This window comes from Desmodus rotundus, chromosome 10 (assembly GCF_022682495.2).
Source record: "Desmodus rotundus isolate HL8 chromosome 10, HLdesRot8A.1, whole genome shotgun sequence".
NCBI classification, from domain to species: domain Eukaryota; kingdom Metazoa; phylum Chordata; class Mammalia; order Chiroptera; family Phyllostomidae; genus Desmodus; species Desmodus rotundus.
The window spans coordinates 36,431,061-36,448,383 of NC_071396.1; the positions used below are offsets into that span (position 1 = coordinate 36,431,061).

The 17,323-nt window shown below is 52.8% G+C and overlaps 1 protein-coding gene across 1 annotated transcript in view; it reads left to right on the forward strand.

Moving 5' to 3' along the window:
* EFL1 (elongation factor like GTPase 1) overlaps positions 1-17,323 on the forward strand; it is a 339,962-nt gene that overhangs the window by 42,865 nt on the left and 279,774 nt on the right. The window lies entirely within an intron of this gene.

Sequence of the window (17,323 nt, forward strand, 5' to 3'; positions counted from 1 at the left end):
CCTCTGTGTTCTGTCCCCACGCCCCATTCAGTCCGTTACGTGATGTATTATTTATTTGAGGAGGAAACACATCTAATACCCACAGAGTCCAAGTGTCTTGAGTGACGTGTTAGCTTCCTGAATTTAGAGTGAAATACTAAGATGTGTGCTGAGCACTGGTATGTGTGATGGGGATGTTTCTCTTGCCTGTGAAATGTGTGGAGATGTGAAATGTTCTCAGAGGTCAGTGGGGACCGTTTCTCTTCCAGGAAAGCAGCCTGCTCGGTGTAAGTGCTGTTCAAGGTCAAGCAATAGAAAACCCAACTCGAAATAGTTCAGACAACAAAGGGATTTCTTGGCTCTTGTAACTTGAAGGCCAGAAGAAATGGGGTGGGATTCAGGGCTGGTTTGATCCAGTGTCAGTAAGAAAGTTAAGGATTGTGTTTCTTGCTGTCTCTATGCTCTGAATGTATCCTCTCTGGAAGGTTCATCCTCAAGCAGGTCTCCCTCACAGTGACAAAACGGCTGCAGCAGCTTCTGATCTCACAGATAAACACCATGCCTTCCGGAAGATGTGAGAGTGGCCTTTCCTAAAGTGCTCACAGGAAAGGTGAGCAAGCATTTTTTTTTATTTCTCAGAAGTGCTTCCCCTTAGGGTCCAGAGACCTGAATGGGGTCACATGCTGATTGGAGAATGTCCCTGGCTGACCGGCTCGGGCACCCGTGGGAGTAAAGGGTTCATGGGCGTCCTGGTTGGCTTATACCAGGAAGAAGTCACCCTTGCAGCAGCGTCCATCCCAGGGATGGAAAGCACATCACTCTCGGGGAAGCCCCTGCTGTCATAGGTCAACAAGGTCTCTTCCTGTGTGAGACACAAGCTGCCTCCAAATCGGCTCTCAGCTGATGCCTCACACAAAAGTGTCAGTTCCTCTCTTTTTAAACATTTTTAGTTATTGACTGATTTTTAGAGAGAGAGGAAGAAAGAGAGAGAGAGAGAGCACACTTGTGAGAGAGAAACATCGACATGTTGTTCCATTTATCTAGGCAATCATTGGTTGATTCCTGTAGGTGCCCTGACAGGGGATCGAACACACAACCTGTGTGCATTGAGATGATGCTCTAACCAACTGAGCTACCTGTCCAGGGCGCCAGTTCTTCTCCTAAGAGATGACTGTTCTTTCTTCTCAGCAGAGGAGGGGGCGAGATAGTACTTTGGGGACAGGAGGAAAATGAGATCTGTCCCTGCGTCCCCTGCCCACCCCAACCGCCTGGCTTTCCTCAGGGCTCGGCCACAAAAGGCCCCTCTGGGAGCTGTGTCAGGCCAGCGGCTGGGGCAGAGAGAGGCACATCAATGCTATCCCAACAGAGAGGGTGGAGAGTATCTTTAAGACGTTTGTCTCCAGTGGTTCCTGGTTCCAGTGCCGGCTGTCCTTTCGCATGTGACATGTCTTGCTTGGGCCCATGTTTGAGGTGAAGGTTCTCTCCCAGGCCATGTGTGTGTGGAGATTGTGACCCCCCCCACCCCCGAGAATCAGGTCCCACCTGGCCTCGTGTGGGCCACCTGAGGGGGATGTTTTATTGTGGGACAATAACTTCAGCAACAAAATAAGCTACTTCTGCTGCAGATATCAACCCACTAGTTAGCTCCCCACCGCGTGCTAAAGCTGCAGAATGTGGTCAAGCTGCCTGGACAGAGTGATAGAGCTCAACTCTCCTTCCAATCTTTACTCCTCATTTTCTTTTCTTGTCTTACTGCGTTAGAAGAAACTTTCTAAACTAAAAATAGCGGTACCTCCTAGACAGCCGACTCTTTCAGAGCACCCTTTTTATGCACTCGTATCCCATCGCCTGGCATCCGAAGCGTAGCCGAGAGACTGTATTCATACCTACGAATGGACAATGATGAGGCTGCATACACGCGAAAGTTGGACCAACAGTCCGCAGCCGCTAGCCCAGGAAACGCACCCTTTTATCTACAACACTTCTCGGAGGAAGCCGGCCTGCCTGGCCGCCTGCGGTAAGTCCCGCTGGCTGGAAGCCAGGTTGCTATCTCCAGCAACAATGGGGGGGGGGGGGATAAACAACAACTATGTAACAATCAGCCCCACATGCCCAAGACTTTTCTTGTAACTCACTACTGCCCTGATTTTGGTCCCTGCTTTCCACTTCGGGACCACAGTATCAGAGAAAGCAGATACATGCCCCTAACCTTCCACACAGATGCCCGCTGGCAGGGAGGCCAATTCCCGCTCCCCAGGCCCCGCCCCCTGACGTCAGGCCTCACACCTGAGCCTGGCTTTGTCCAATGGAAGCGTCCCTGGGTCCCGCCCACCCTGGAGTCTCTGTCAAATGCAGCGGACTCCCCGATTATACAAGTTCAGAAGAAGGAGCCTTTGCTGGTTTCATTTGGTGACACTTCGTTAATTCCTGCATAATAAATGTTCAAAAAGTATTGGAGGAAGAAAGAAAAGAATGAAATACACTTAGAAACCCAAATCTATACAATTGTTTCCAGCTTCGTGGAGATGCAGTGGACGGACAGCCCTGCGTAAGCCTCAAGTGGACAAAACGATTCGACCCACGATCCACGTAACAGCTTCTGTGTCTGCCGGACCTCGACAAAGCCGAGAAAACACCAAGTTGGGAGAAGAGAAGGAAGAAGGGAAATAGGGCGTCTCTGTTCTGCTCCTTCTCTCGCAAGGACTACTTGTATCTTTTTGCCATTGAACACAATGTTGGCGTCTGTTTGAAAGTAGGCGCTCTTTAAAGTGTTCAGAAGTTCTTTCCACCCGATATTTTGCTACCATTTTCTTTAAGGGGAGCCCCTTGACTTAGGTAGAAATTGGTAAAGTAAAAGTACCTGGGTTTCCTTTCTCCCGTGTGTATTCAATATGCATGAGGATATGCAAATAGAACACATGTACCCCAGCCTCAGGAGCCCGGGGTGACGTCAGGCACCTGTCAGAGCCTGGGAGGAGCTGGCAGTGCAGACGACCCCAGTGGCCGGCTCACCGCTGCTCCCTCTGGGCCTTTGAGTGTGGAACAGCACTAAGTGAGGCCCAGGCTGGGCTGGCCTCCCACCTACAGCCCCCAATGCATCGCTTTGCCCACAGGACTAACCAGCCTCTCCTGGGAGCCTCTTGCCCTCCTGCTCCCCAGCAGCTCATGAAAGGCTCCCCCCACCTCAGGGCCAGGAAGGCAGGTGGAGAAGACTCATCTCTTCTGCAGAAGGCACCTTGGTTCAGATGGGGGAAACAGCTGAGCTCTCTCCTTGAAGCTTCCTCCTGGCTCCATGCGCAGGAGGGACCGTGTCCTCTGAAACCCCAGCATCGCTGCCTGCCAGGCCGAGCAGGGGCTCCTTGGAACCACCTGGGGGACCAGAATGGGTCCCACAGTACACAGGCCCTCTGCCTCAGGTGTGAAAGGGAGTCGAAGCCAAACACACTGCTACTCTCCGTCCGTGACGCCGTTTGTCGAAGGACGGCACCCCTGAAAAACGGGGTGGCCGTGGACTTGTCTGGGAAAAAGACCTGCAGTGTTAGAAGACACACGTGACCCTGAACCGAGAGGAAAGGCTTTCTCGGAAATACCGCTATTGCCATAAATTTAGATTCCAAGGGGACACACCCTTTCCCATTCACTGTTGTTTCCTAGCTCCCAGACCGGTGCGTGTGACACATACTTGTCACTTAATAGTTTGAAAGATGAGTAAAAACATAAACAGTTTAGGCAAACAAGTTGGAACAAGCAATGGATGTTTCTCTCTCCCTCTCTCTCTTTCTCCCTCCCTTTCCTCTCTCCTCTAATATATATATCAACAACATTGTTTGTTTTTAAAGCAACAAAAAGAGTTTACAATTTTTTTTCTGTTAAAATTGATCAGGCTGTGAAAAGGCGGGAAGGTGAATGTCTGGTCCCGCCTGAACCACGATGGTAAAACAAGAGCTCTGATTCCGTGGAGCCCAGGCTGGGCTCCACCCAACTCTCTGTAAGTTCAAGACCTGAGCTGTCGGGGAAGTAGCTCTGGGCAGGAGGCGACCTTTCTGTCCCCATGTCTCAGCACCGAGTCGGACAGCTGGCATCTCATGAGATCCAGCAATGGTCCCCTGTGAAAGCCAGATACTCCAGAAGTTTCAAAAAAAACCCCAGAAAACAGTGCATATTTTGACTTTTTAAAAAGAGAAAGGATGTTCTTGGCAGCCTTGTTACAATTCAGAAACCAAGGCTTTTCATCACGCTTTGATTAAAGGTAGGGCGTGTTCTTAATCTAGACACATGGCCTGCGCCGCCGGCACGCCCCCGTTGGGAAAATGATTGCCAAATGCTGTGGGATCCCCCAGCCACGCTGGTTCTGCTGCCGCTGGAGTTCGGTGCTCGGGACAGATGGAGGTTTGGGAAATCACTCTGCTCCGCTGACTGTTGCCGACCCTGTGTGATTATTACCGAAGCCACTGCTAACACACACTTCCAAATCGTGACTCATTTCCCTGATCTGACTCTTCACAACGTCTGCTCTGCCACAGCTGTCCTGACCGCTCCTTTTGTCCTTGAACTTGAAGACGGGTGCCTGATGTCCTTTGATATACCGTACATGACGTCCTAACAAACCCTTCCCTTTAATCAGAGGAACCAGACGGATGCCACCGTCAGGAGCCGGGTAGGGCGCGTAGGCAGCAGATGTGTTCCTGTAGGTCAGATGGAGTGAGTGGATTTGGAACATACATTTGGCGTAATCTTTAAATTAACCCCGGGATCCAATTTTGAAATAAAACCCCACATTTTTCACAGGGCAGAGATGTTGTAGCCAGTGGCTCTTCACAGCAGTGAGAAGGCAGAAGTCCTGAGATCACTTTTCATAAGTCTGTTTGGAAGGACAGAGTTACGTGGGGAAGGTCTTGGGCCGCAGGGTCTCACGTTTTTCAGTATCTAAAGAGAAAACCCCATCTCCACATTCCAACACCGAAAGGGACCTGTATCTATGGATTTCAAAGCAATCTTTCAATATAGGTAAATATGCTACTTGGCACACGTATTAATTTTTAAAAATCATGTCACCAGATGCAAGTCCACAGTCAGATAAAAATAGTGGTTTTCTGACAATTCTGCAGAGCTGTTTTCTTTCTAAAGTGGGAGGAGGTGTTTGACAAAGGGTCTGTTTTGGGAGGCGCTTTCCAAGCACTGGGAGACGGTGCAGCGGTGGGCCGAGCGGACTGGTTGTCTCGGAGAGGCCCCCAAAGTCCGAGGTTGGACACAGCCTCCCATTCCCTCCACCCCCGGTCCAGGCTGCTGTGTGGGGCTGAGGAAGGGCCGGGCATGGTGTGGCTCTCTGGGTGCGTGACCTGCTTGCTCTGCACCCCCAGTGCCGCCTGCCACATTTCAGCACGGCCTGGGCTTCTCCCCAGCCCACCTTTCCCAGCAAATGGCACTGCCTTCTCCCAGCCCTTCCCTTTTGGCCCTCAGTGTCGTTTCTGAAACGGGAAAGACCAAATGAACTGCTCTCTCTAGAATTTCTCTCTTACCCACGCACGGGCTCCGTATTCTCTCGGTGTTCACTCTGGGGAGGCAGGGTGAGAAAGACTGTACTCTTTGCTTGTGTAGATTGGAATCCTAGCTCTGCCACCCACTGACCAGGGCCGCTGAGGAAGGTGGTGGGTTTTTGCTGGGGACAGGCTTGGGGTTTGAAGGGCACACTCTTTGCTCCCGTGTGGGGCCTGGCTTAGGGGTGGAGGGCCAGGCGAAGGGGCTGCAGGGAGGAGGCTGTGGATGTAGCTCAGGGGAAGAAGCCCCAGGTGTGGAAAAGAAACGTAATGGTGAGTTGGAGAAAGCAGATGTATCTGAGAGAAACCTAGGTAAGGCCAACAGAACACGTCCTGGAGTTTCGGTGGAAGAAGCAGGAAGAGACACACTGGACCGCAGGGGCGGGCTCTGCCCCATTCTCTCAGGGTTTTAGGCACAGCAGCTGCTGAGCGTAGGTTCTGCTTTCCTCCCTAAAGTGAAATGGAGGGAACCAGCTTCTCCCACATGGAAGCACTTCCCGATTAGAAAATGATTCCAAGAAGTGGAGACAAGATTTGCTAATACAGCGCGACCCCAGTGGAGGTTTCCAAACACAGCCAGAACCGCAAACACCGTCTGAACGGAAGCCTCCCGCGATGGAAGAAAAGGAAAGCGGGAAGGGGGGACCCAGGGCCTCCCCACAGGATTGGAATTGCAAACAAGTGAGCACAAACCCTCACCGCTCCATTACTTTGTGGACGAGATGCCACCTGAAATGGAGGGGGAGACCCCACCACACTCCTGCAGAAGTAACCTACTTTTTCTAGAAGGCCACGGTCAATACTGGGAAAAGCCTCCCGGCAGGAAGCTTGTAATCCCCTGGGACCATTAGACTCAGCCGACCGATCGAGCAACCATCTCAGCATCGGACTGTGAATGGGTAATGGAACCTACGGGGGGATCAATGAGCCGTGGCCATCTGCAGGCGCAGACACGGACAGGTGCCTGGGGAGATGGTTCGTGCATGAGGGTTGACTCGGGAGCACACGCTGGCTGTCACGTGCAGCAGCTGTAACGTCTCTGAAATCTTTGGGAAGGTGTCCATCGAGGGCGGTGGTTCTCAGCCAGGGGCCAGTCAGCGCCTGAGACATTTTGGTCGTCACAGCTGGGGGGGGTGGGGTTGAGGGCTTCCAGTAAAAAACTGGAGATGCTGCTAAATGTCCCACCCTGAACACAGTGGCCTCCAGTCTCCGCCACAGGGAAGAACCACCGAGCCCGACTGTCAGCCGTGTCTGCGCTGAGAAATGCCGGCATCGGAGAACAACGTCAAAAGGTGAAAAAGGGGCAAAGGTCAGCAACCCCTGGAAACAGCCCGTGGGCTCTGCAGCGTGAAGTTGGACCCTCCCTGCCGGCGGCTCCTTTTCCTTTCTGAGCGGAGTCTCTCGATAAGCAGAATCCTTTGGTGTCCGGGCCATACAGTTTATCAGAAATGTCTTTGTGTGTGTGTGCGCTCCAATAAGACATCTTTGCCTAGTCTCCTGTTTTCATCCTAGAAGCTTCACCCTCTCGGCTTCTACATTTAAATCAGTAATCCATCTCAAATTAATTTATGGATATTTACGCAATTGTTTTTGCTCCGTTTATTGAAAAACTTTCTTTTCCTCCATGGAATTGTCTTGGGGCCTTGGCTGAAAATCAGCCGTCCTTATATACGCGGGCCTATTTCCGGACTCCAGGCCCGTCCGCTCACCCGGGTGTTCATCCCTGGGCTGACGCCGCGCTTTCTCGGTTCCGGTATTTCTCCGGGAAAACTTGAAATGCAGCGGTGTGTATCCTTAAGCTCAGGTCTTCTTTTTCAAGATTGCTTCGACTCCTCTAGGTCCTTTGCCTTTCCACATAAAATTTGTAGTTAACTCATCTATTTCAACAAAAAGATTGTCCCTTGGGATTTTGATTGGATTCACCTACAGATGAATTTTGGGGAGAATTGAAACCTTGACAAAAGCGTGCCTTGCATGGTGTGAACATGGTGTAGGCGTGAGTCAGGCTCTGAACCTTTGACTTTCTCCCTCATCACGTATGTGCACATACATGTAGGTGCGTGTCTCTACATTGGACAGTTCCGGGCAATAGATGTTTCTGCACTCTTCTTCCATTGAGGTGAAAACGGTACCTCCCACTGCTCGAACCTGCCTTCTTGGCGCAGAGCAGGGGTATTGGGTGTGGAAGCCGATTCTGGGAAGACTTAGCCATGGAGATGATTAGGAGACAGGCGTGGCTTCCCCTGTCCGGCAGCTCAGGCTACAGCTGAAGTGGTTAGAAGTGCGGGGTCGCGTCCGGGTGAGCATTACAAAATGCTGGCGGAGGGAGAAACTGCGTAACTTCTGGCTGAGGGGGCTGGTGAGTGGATGGAAAAGTGTCCCCCTACCCCCAGGCAGATACACCCGTGGACACTACACCCTCCCCAGGGAAGCACGAGGTCCACTCGGGCTATAGGCTGCGTCGCTGGCTCTGAAACATAAGCGGACTGTACTTCTTTGTGCCGGTCACTTGTGTGGCTGTTTCACTGCAGAAAAAATACCCGCCCCTCTAGCAACAGAGCCACGGCTACAGGTGGTGGGCGCCCATTCTGCGTCAAGCAAGACAATCTTTTGGACCCTTGGGAATAGGTACTTTTAACTCTGTTTTACAGACGAAGAAATTCAGAACTTGCACGGGGAAGGACACCAGGGCCCCCCGACCCCTTAGCAAGGCTCCCAGCCCCCCGCACCTCCCGGTCTCTCCGCAGGACGCCAATCTACAGTCACTTGAAACCTCACCGTCTTCAAGGCCCCGCAGGCCTCATCCTGCTGGGGAAGCCCTGCTGATGTTGCATTTACCTTCTCGGCATCTTCTCTTCCCTGTGCATCTAACCCGAGGCCAGGGTGAGTGGCTCTGTCAGATTCTGTCTCCGCCATCCCTTAATTAGTCCAATGAAGATGGAGCACCATGGCTGCCGGGCCCAGAAATTAGACCTGGGGAGTCCCTGGTGGCCTTCGGGCCATTATCCCTCAGCCCGGGCTCGCTCCTGGGCTTTTAAGCACATTAGCACACTTGGCCCAGACCTGCCGGGCTGCTGCGTGCCGGCTGCCTTGTCAAACCCCCTCGCCCTTGTACAGCTCACCTGCTGTCATGGAAGCACTTTCCTGGCCATGGTGGTCCCCCCCCCACCCCGTGGCTGGATCTCAAGGTCCCACCTGTCAGTTGAATGAGCCTCTGAGGGAGGGAGGCTCCATTTGGGGCAGCAAAGTGATGCGGAGACGGGCCGATCCATTCACCCCTGAGCGCGGGCCCTGCAGAGTACCCTGGGCCTGGGGGCTGATGGGCAGTGTCTCCGCTGCCTGGATTCATGGGCTGCAGGTCGAAAGTGACACAAATGTCTGTGCACACTCCTAGAAGTGGGACCAAAGGCCCCCCCAATAGTCCCCCCACTATTAGCAAGAGGAGGACTCCTTGCTCCAGCCCCCATACCTCCTGGGCTCTCTTCAGGACACCAATTTAGGGTCACTCAAAACCTCACAGTCTTCAAGGCCCCGAGGCCTCATCCTGCTGGGGGAAGCCCAGCACAGACCTCGCCCTTGAGACGTCACCTCCCATCAACAGTCAAGCCATCTACCCATCAGCCCACCCATCCACCCTCATCGCACCTACTATGTGCCAGTTGGGGCTCTGGACGGACACAGGGCTGGTGCTGGTTGGAAGGTCCTGAAGGCGATGGGCAACCCGGCAAAGCAGAGTCTCCGGAAATGGTTCCACACAAAGAACCCTAACAGCCAGCCACTGGGGCGGGACCTCGGTCCCCCTCAGCACTGGCGGGGACGCACCACAGCGCGGGTGACGGCAGCTGCCCTGTCAGCTTACACTGGACCTTACACTGGAGATAGAGCCACGGTTGGCAAGAATTGCCTCGTCCAGGGCTGGTCGGCCAGGCACCCGAGGACTTCCTACCGCAAGCCTGTCCTTCTGGGGTGCGGACGTCAGGCTGAGCTCTGGGGTAGCAACACCAGGAGGCCAGGAACAGGGGACTTGGAAGGGCCAGGGTTAGTGGGCAAAACTGTCCGGATCTACTCAGTTGGAAAAATACTGCTTTTGACTCCTATCTGATATCAAACAACACCGCTCCAGCTGGCTGCCTCCACCCGCCTCTCTGTAAAGGTGCAGACCTCTCCTTTAGCAAAGTTTTACAAATGTAGGTGCGCCAAATGCACGGGGGGTGGGGGACTGTGGAAACGCTCATTCCGGAAACCGGCCACCGGGAGTTAGATTCTGTGGGTCTGGTGGGGGGGGGGCGTGGCTCTGGATGAGGGGTAGCTTAGGAATCTGTGTTTTTTTAATTATTTACTGATTTTAGAGGAGAGAGAGAGAGAAACACTGATCTGTTGTTCTACTTATGTACGCGCTGGTTGATTCTTGTTCGTGCCCTGACTGGGGGTTGAACCCACAACCTTGGCGTATCAGGATGATGCTCTGACCCACTGAGCTACCCGGCCAGGGCCTGTCAGATTGGATTTGAAAAATGATACATTCTCTACAGGAGACACACGTGGGTCACAACTAAAGCCTGAAAAGACACACCACAGGCACACCAGCGAAGCCCGCCCCACCCTGGCCAGCAGGACGGGCGCCCCGCCCCCTGCTCTGTCTTCGCGCAGACTCACCCTGCCTCTGCGTGCGCGGCACCGTCACGGTGCGGCCCCTGGTTTCTGTGGGGTGTCTCGCCTGGGAGGCCTGTGTGGGAGGCAACCTCCATGTTGCAAAATGAGCTATGACCCCAGCCCTCTGAGGTCCCACGCATTCCCAAACGGGGTGCCTTCCCGTAGCTCTAGCCCCGAGAGCGTTGCTGCTGGTACACAGGTGCTTCTCCCTCTAAGCAACACCTCCTGCTTTGGCCCCTGAAAACTGTTCTGTGCGGCGGTCGCCTCAGTGCTCAGTTTCACGGAATTCAGACGGGCGGAGCGAGGCGCTACTCCGGCCCAGGCAGCCACGGCCTGTTGTCGGAGGGAAGGGTGGACCCAGGGCCTGCCGGGTCAGCTGCTGGGCGGGCTCCATGTTGAGGATCCCTTCCAATCCCCCGTTACCCGCTGGAGAATCTGCACATCTGCTGGCCATTAAGGGCAGCTGGGGGTGGTCTAATCCCCTCTCAGCCAAGAGCCTGCACACACCCAATACTAAAGAAGGTCCGACAAATTCCCTTTAAAAACGCAACATACTCCTTACTAAAGCAACGCGTGTCTGTGATTTTCAAAGTCAAGTGATGCGGGGAGGTGAGCCGTCTTCCACCCGTGCCTCCCCGAGCCTCCGTTTCTGCTCCCCTCGTCTCCCCGCACAGAACAGGTGCTGTGACCCTGGGCATTTCCACACAGCGAGCTCGTGTTGCTAGTTCTCATTATTAAACTTTTAGAAGCCATGTACTGACTTGCCGTTACTGAAATCCGAGACAGCCATCCATCCACTCTCCCCGTCTTCTGCGTTCAGCGATGTCACGGTTCCTTGTCACATTGTATTTGCATTGTCCTTATGATTGTTATACAAATACTGCTCACGGTGACACACACAATATATTACGATTTTATTTCCATTATTGTACCATTTTTAATTATTTTGTTTTTGTTCACTTAGGTTTTGTTTCTAAATCCTCACCTGAGGGTATGTGAACTGGTTTGAGAGACAGAGGGAGGGAGGGAGGGTTTTGATAAACATCGATCAGTTGCCTCCCATGCACCCTGACCGGGGATCGAACCCACAAGCCAGGCGTGTGTCCTGACTGGGAATCAAACCTGTAACCTTTTGGTGAGCTGGACAACGCTTCAACCAACTGAACCACCCAGCAGGGGCTGTTCACTTAATTTTATATTTTAGCAATTAATTATCACAGATTTGGCCCCCAACATTCTAAAACGCTCCTTTATGCAAACACGTCAGCTCAGCTGTCCGTCCCGTGGTGTCCCCTTGGGGGGACTGCTGGGGAGTGGAGGTGGGGAAGGCGGGCCTCCATGCTGACTTCCACTTCTGCACTCTCAGCCCTGAGCCTCCCTGGCCTAGGCCCCCGAGAGCCATCTCCCATCTCCTGCAAGGACGGGGCTCAGAGTCTGGGGTCCCCGCTACTCCTCATCCAGACTGGAAACCGCTCCTGCTTCCTGTGGCCGCCCCCCCCACTCCTTGTAGTTTTCTCTCTCATCAGGTGCCTGTGCTGTGGTCCCTGAGACTCCCCAGCTTCTTCTCCCTGACTCGGTGGTGACATGTCACGTCCGTCCCCTGCAGGCCAGCGGAGTTCTGCCCACACAGCGAAGTTAGCTCCGTTTCCTCGACTGTTTCCCATTTTCCCCAACCTGGGGGACATCTGTGCTCTGCCACCTGCTCTCTCATCGCCTTCCTTGTGTGGTCGGCGTCCGATGCCATCTGGGGACGAGCCGAAGACAAATGTGCGTGTCTGCCTCGTGTAGCTGAAGCCTCCGTTACTCGAGTCTTACCTTTACGTCCAAGCCACAGCACCAATCTGCTTGGAGTACACAGGGGTGGCAGGAATTGGTCTTCCTGCTTGGTCCCCACGGGGCCGCTCAGGAGGGGCAGGCCTCGCTCCTGGAGTTTCAGGTGCCCTTTCCGGGCGATTGTGTTTCTGTGTCTTCTCAGGATCCCTTCCGTGCTTGTCCTCAGTCGGTAATCACCCTGCTCGGTGCCCCGTCCTTTCATTCCTCACCTTGTCCTGGACAGGGCCACCCTTGGCCCTGACCTTGGGTGTGCACCTCAGTCGTGGGCGGAGCCTTTGGAGTGGGCGTCTCCGTTTTGCCCTGAGTCGGGTGGAGGTGTGACTGGGTGGAAAAGGGCCGTGGTGCCCATCTGGCCTCCAGGTGGGTTACCTGGCGCATGTCAGACGGCCGGTGCTGTGGGCCCGTCTCCTGTATTTTATTATCCTGCGCAGGGTCCGCCTTCCTCCCAGATGTGGGCTCTAGGGAAGCTGTCGTTCCAGTCGCCTTAGCTGTGGAAAGCCCAGGCTCCAGCAGGAGAATGGAGGTGAGAAACCACAACACTCCTTAAACTCAAACAAATAATGTGGGATGTGTGAAGCAGCATCTTGTGATCCCTGATCCTTTATGTACTTTTATCGCTTTGAAAACAGAGCGCAGTGCAGCCGAACACACGGAGGCTGCGGCGCTGCCTCTTCCCGGCCTCCTGCGGACGAGCTCTCCAACTTCTGTGAGCCCTCCGTGCGCCCGGCTTTGCTCACTAATTCCCTGTGGCGTGTCCAGTTCTGTAAAACCCAGTTTTAAATAGTAAAGTGACATTAAGACACTTCAAAGAGAGAAATTTGATATCTTGGCTATAAGTTCCGGGAATTTGTCAAATATGTCCTAGAAACAGGAAAATAAAGTTGTGTCTTAGAAGGAGTGGCTAAATAGCTGTGTCTGTCCCACGCTCTTTGGCGATATCAGAAGTACCTCCAGCCCTGGCCGGGAGCGTGCTCGGTTGGTTGGAGCGTCCTCCTGTGCCACCAAAAAGGTCGCGGGTTTGATTGTTGGCCAGAGTGTGTAGGAGGCAATTGATAGATATTTCCCCCCTCTCTCTCTCCTCTCCTCTTACTCTAAAATCAATAAAACATATCCGTGGGTGAGGATTTTAAAAACAAGGCCCCCTTTTGTCTAGAAATTCAGGAAATGCCAGCCAGCGAGCAGAAGGTGGAGACTGTGTGAAAGGTGAACTCAGCCGAGATCTCGGGGGAGAACCCCAGCGCCATCCTCCAGGGGAAGGGAAGAGGCTTGAGTTCTTTTCCTGAAATGGAAGACCTTGGATGGGGGGCAGGGGGGGCCACATCCGGCACTGGCTTCCTGTGGGGAGGTGATGCCCCCCCCCTCCCGGAGGCCCCATCAGGGTCAAAGTGGCGGAGAGTGAGCTGCAGAGAGGCCAAGAGGAGATGGGGCTCTCTTTCCCCACAGTCAGGGGAGGTGTGGGAGGAAAATGTGGGTTCCCAGAAGTTAGTCAAGTGGAGATGGGGGAGCTGAGGGGAGCTCTCGCCACATGGACTCAATTTTCTGTGTAAAAATCAGGTGAGATCATCGAGCAGCATCAGCATTGGGAGGAAGGCGGGGCAGAATGGGGGACAGGGAGGAGACCCTCATTTCTGAAGTTTTTGGCCTTAACTGCATTGCCCCGGGGTTGGCCAGGACCAGGTCATCCAGGATTAATTTTTTTTAAGCAGCAGGTGATGGATCTGTAAAGGACAAGAGTCAGGGCATTTGTCCACGGTCACTGACCTGTGTGATGGTTTAATTCCCGATTGGACACTTGCTGCTCCACGTGGTCCGGCTCTTGCACAGTTACGAACCTCCCGTAATTTCTTTGTGCACCTACAAAAGCGCACATGTTCTGAGGGTGCAGTTTAGGGTATTTTTCACAATGCAGACCTTCTCGCGTGCCCTGCACCCGGACTGACAAACACCGGCAGCCCCCCCACAAGGCTGGCTGTGTCCCTTTCCAGTCCTGACCGCCCCCCAGCCCCTCCACGGGGACCTGGCATCCTCATTTCTAACAGCCCGGGTCAGGTTTGCCTGGAACTTCAAAGTCACCCATTCCTGCTCTGTCAGCCCCTGGGAAGATCTCAAGTCAACCATCCATGTCTGTCTCGGACGTTGTGGGCAACAAGTCCTTGGTTCTGTACATGGCGGGGTGTGTGCACGCATACACAGAGGTGGGCCAGCCGAGCCGCACTGTCCAGAAGCCTGCTGGGGGTGAGCTTGCTCTCAGGCGGGGACCAAGTGTGCTCCTGCCGCCGTCTGCCCCGGGCCTCCCCCATCACTTCAGCTGCATCTGCTCTTGTCCCCAGCATGGCTGTAAGGGTCAGGAGTCAGGAAAAGTCACAGAATGGGACAACGCTGCCCAAACTGGCACGGGGCCTACGAAGCTATTTTTCTGGCTCCGAGTCTGGCAGGGAGAAGGAAGGCACAGCTCACTACAAGGAAGTGAGGGTCACATTTGGGCACAAAGTAACTCAGTCTCCAAATTCACACCAGACAACCCCCTGTTACCTGGCTCAGGGGCCAGCACTTTGAGGGGTCTGCTCTCTAGACTCCGGGTTTTTCCTGAGACCCCGGGGGCTCTGTGTGCAGACCTGCCCACATGCCTCAAATGTCAGCTCCACAGGACAAGCTCCGATTCATCTCTGCTGGCCCAGCCTCCAGCCCAAGGCCAGGGACACAGTAGGTTCTCAATAAACGTGTCAAATGAATGAACCCAGTGCATGTCAGAGCAAGGGATGTTCAAATACTCAAAGTCCTGATTCTCTGCCGGCTGACAGGTAGACTTCTGAGGCCAGAGCTTGGGAGGTGGGTCGGTCACCTGTTATAGGAGACATGTCCTCTGTCTGCGCTGGGTTTCCTTGCCCCTGGATTGGAGATCACACCTCACAGCACTGCTGTGACAATGCCCATGGGCCTGGCATGTCACGGGCACACTGACAACTTTCCTGCCTTGCGTACCCAGGGCTTCCACCAAGTTCTCTGCTTCAGGGCGCGGGCACGGTCTACTCTTGGTGCAAAATCTGCCCAAACCAGGCTCAGAATCCCACACCCACCTTAGCCAAGGCCATGACAAATCAGATTAACTTCTAAAGGTTACCAGCAAAGAAAAAATGACGTCCCAGTGGCCGAGGGAAACACGTGTCTGGAACTCTGTCTGTTTGCATCCAGCCAGTTCAGCAACCACCGAGAGCTTTGGGCTGTGCTTGTCCATTGTTCATTTAAATGAAACAGCTCCATCCTGGGTGCCTGGGAGACTGTCAAGGACCCTGTAGCTCCCTGGACCTGGGTGTTTGTGAGACATGCAGAACCTCAGGCGCTGGGCATCTACAGTGGACTCAGAGAGTCAGACCTTGCATTCTAACCAGATGTCTAGGGAGTATGCGTGCACTTTTAAGGCTAAGAAATGCTGCTTTAGAGAGTTTGGGGCTTCTACAGTTGACTGTGTATTTTAGAGGTCTACTGTTTTATTTTACGGTCTTTTCTGCCATCTTGTGGTCATAGTTGTGAATTGCAACGACTTATAAAATACAAGTTAGTGGCTTGTCTTTCATTTTTGCGGTCTTTGCTGCCATCTCGTGGTAATAGTTGTAAATTGCAACGACCTATTAAATACAAGTCAATCCATGGAGAGATGCTGTTTAAAACTTGACTAGAGGCACATACAGGGCAAATGGGAGATTCTTGAAATACCAGATGCTAAGTACATTGATGCTGCATCTACAAACATGACAAAATTCTACACTTAAAGGGAACTAACCAGAAAGGGCAGTAAAAAGAGAAATGGGAAGCCCATGGGGGATTGTTTTTTCCGCCCCTGGAAAAATTGGGGTTCCATAGAAAATGGATGGAGACAAGCAAAGTTTGATTTAGTAGACTATCAAATATTTTCCCTTTAAAATAGGAAGTCTGTGTTTTATTTCTGAGGTTTTATTAGAATGATTCAGTGATCTATAATTCCACAGCAATTACCTCTATGTCCTAGAATTGTTATCTTTCATATATTCATTTAGCTCATTTCATAAAGGGGATTGACACTCCCCCCCCACAAAGAGAGTGAGGACAATGGGCACAGTTAGAACATCAGCCCCAGTTGCACCTGAAGATGAAGGAGGTAGAGGAATACGTTCAACTCTGGCCGATGGGGCCTAGAGCCAGAATCTCCAGCTGAGGAGGGGCACAGACTTTGATACAACCCCGAGCAGGGAGCACAGGGGGAATCGAGGATGTGTAACTATGCTACTAAAGAAAATATCTCGCGTAGGGTATTTAACAAAGCTTCGCTGCATCCTGCGAGGTCAGGGACAAGACCATGCCAGCAGAGAATTCTCTGTCCACTGTGACGGAACTCTGTGGACATCCATACAAGTGTGCCCGGGGCAGAGGGGTGGGGAGGGGGAAATCCCTGTTTCTTGTGCTCCTGCCTTTGCTGGCTGCCCAGGCAGGGTCCCCCAGCCTTCGGTCCAACCTGTGGCTGCTGACTCATACCATTCCAGGGAAGTCAGTTACTAGAGGACCATAGCTCCCATCACCTGGAATCTGCAGTATGACCAACGATACCTCATATTTCTTGGGCCCTTTACCTCTGTCTTCTCGTAACACAACTCTTCCCTCATCATCACCCCCACTTCTTGCTGATCTAGGTCTTCATATGCCCTTTGTAGGCATCGATTCGTTCACTAAAGGACTATGTTTATTGAGGAACTTGGAGACTCTGGGTTCTCTTCTGGTCAAGGGAGAGTGACAGTCAACAGAGCAGGGTAATCTCTCGCCTGTCCAGAGCTCGTAGCCCCCAGCCACATGTGGCTCTTGACTTTTGAAAATGAAATAAAATTAAAAATTGAGAGCTGGAGTTGACAGCTTTTAAGTGATTAAGTGATCGACAGCTACGGTTGGCTGGCATTGGACGGCACACAGGCCATTCCCATCATCACAGAAAGTCCTGCCGGACAATGCTGCCTTATTCATTGTGCTAGCAGGTAGGGGTGGATGGTAACAATTAAAAACAGATATTACTATAGGATAGGTAGACAAAGAGCTATGAAGGAAAATAAAGTGGCTGTAAAAGGAATACCTAGTGCGTTGGCATGCAGGGGCTGTGATTGCAGTCGCTGGCTCTAACAGCGACTCTTTCTTGAAATTCCTCCTTTGGTGCCATAACACCGAACACTGTCTGTTCTTCTTCTACGTCTCTGGCCGATGCCATAGTGACTGAGAGTCCTTCCTGACATTCTTCCATTAAGAATGCAAGAGGCCCAGGTGTTATCCAGGATCTCAAGGTATCCACACTGTAGCAACAT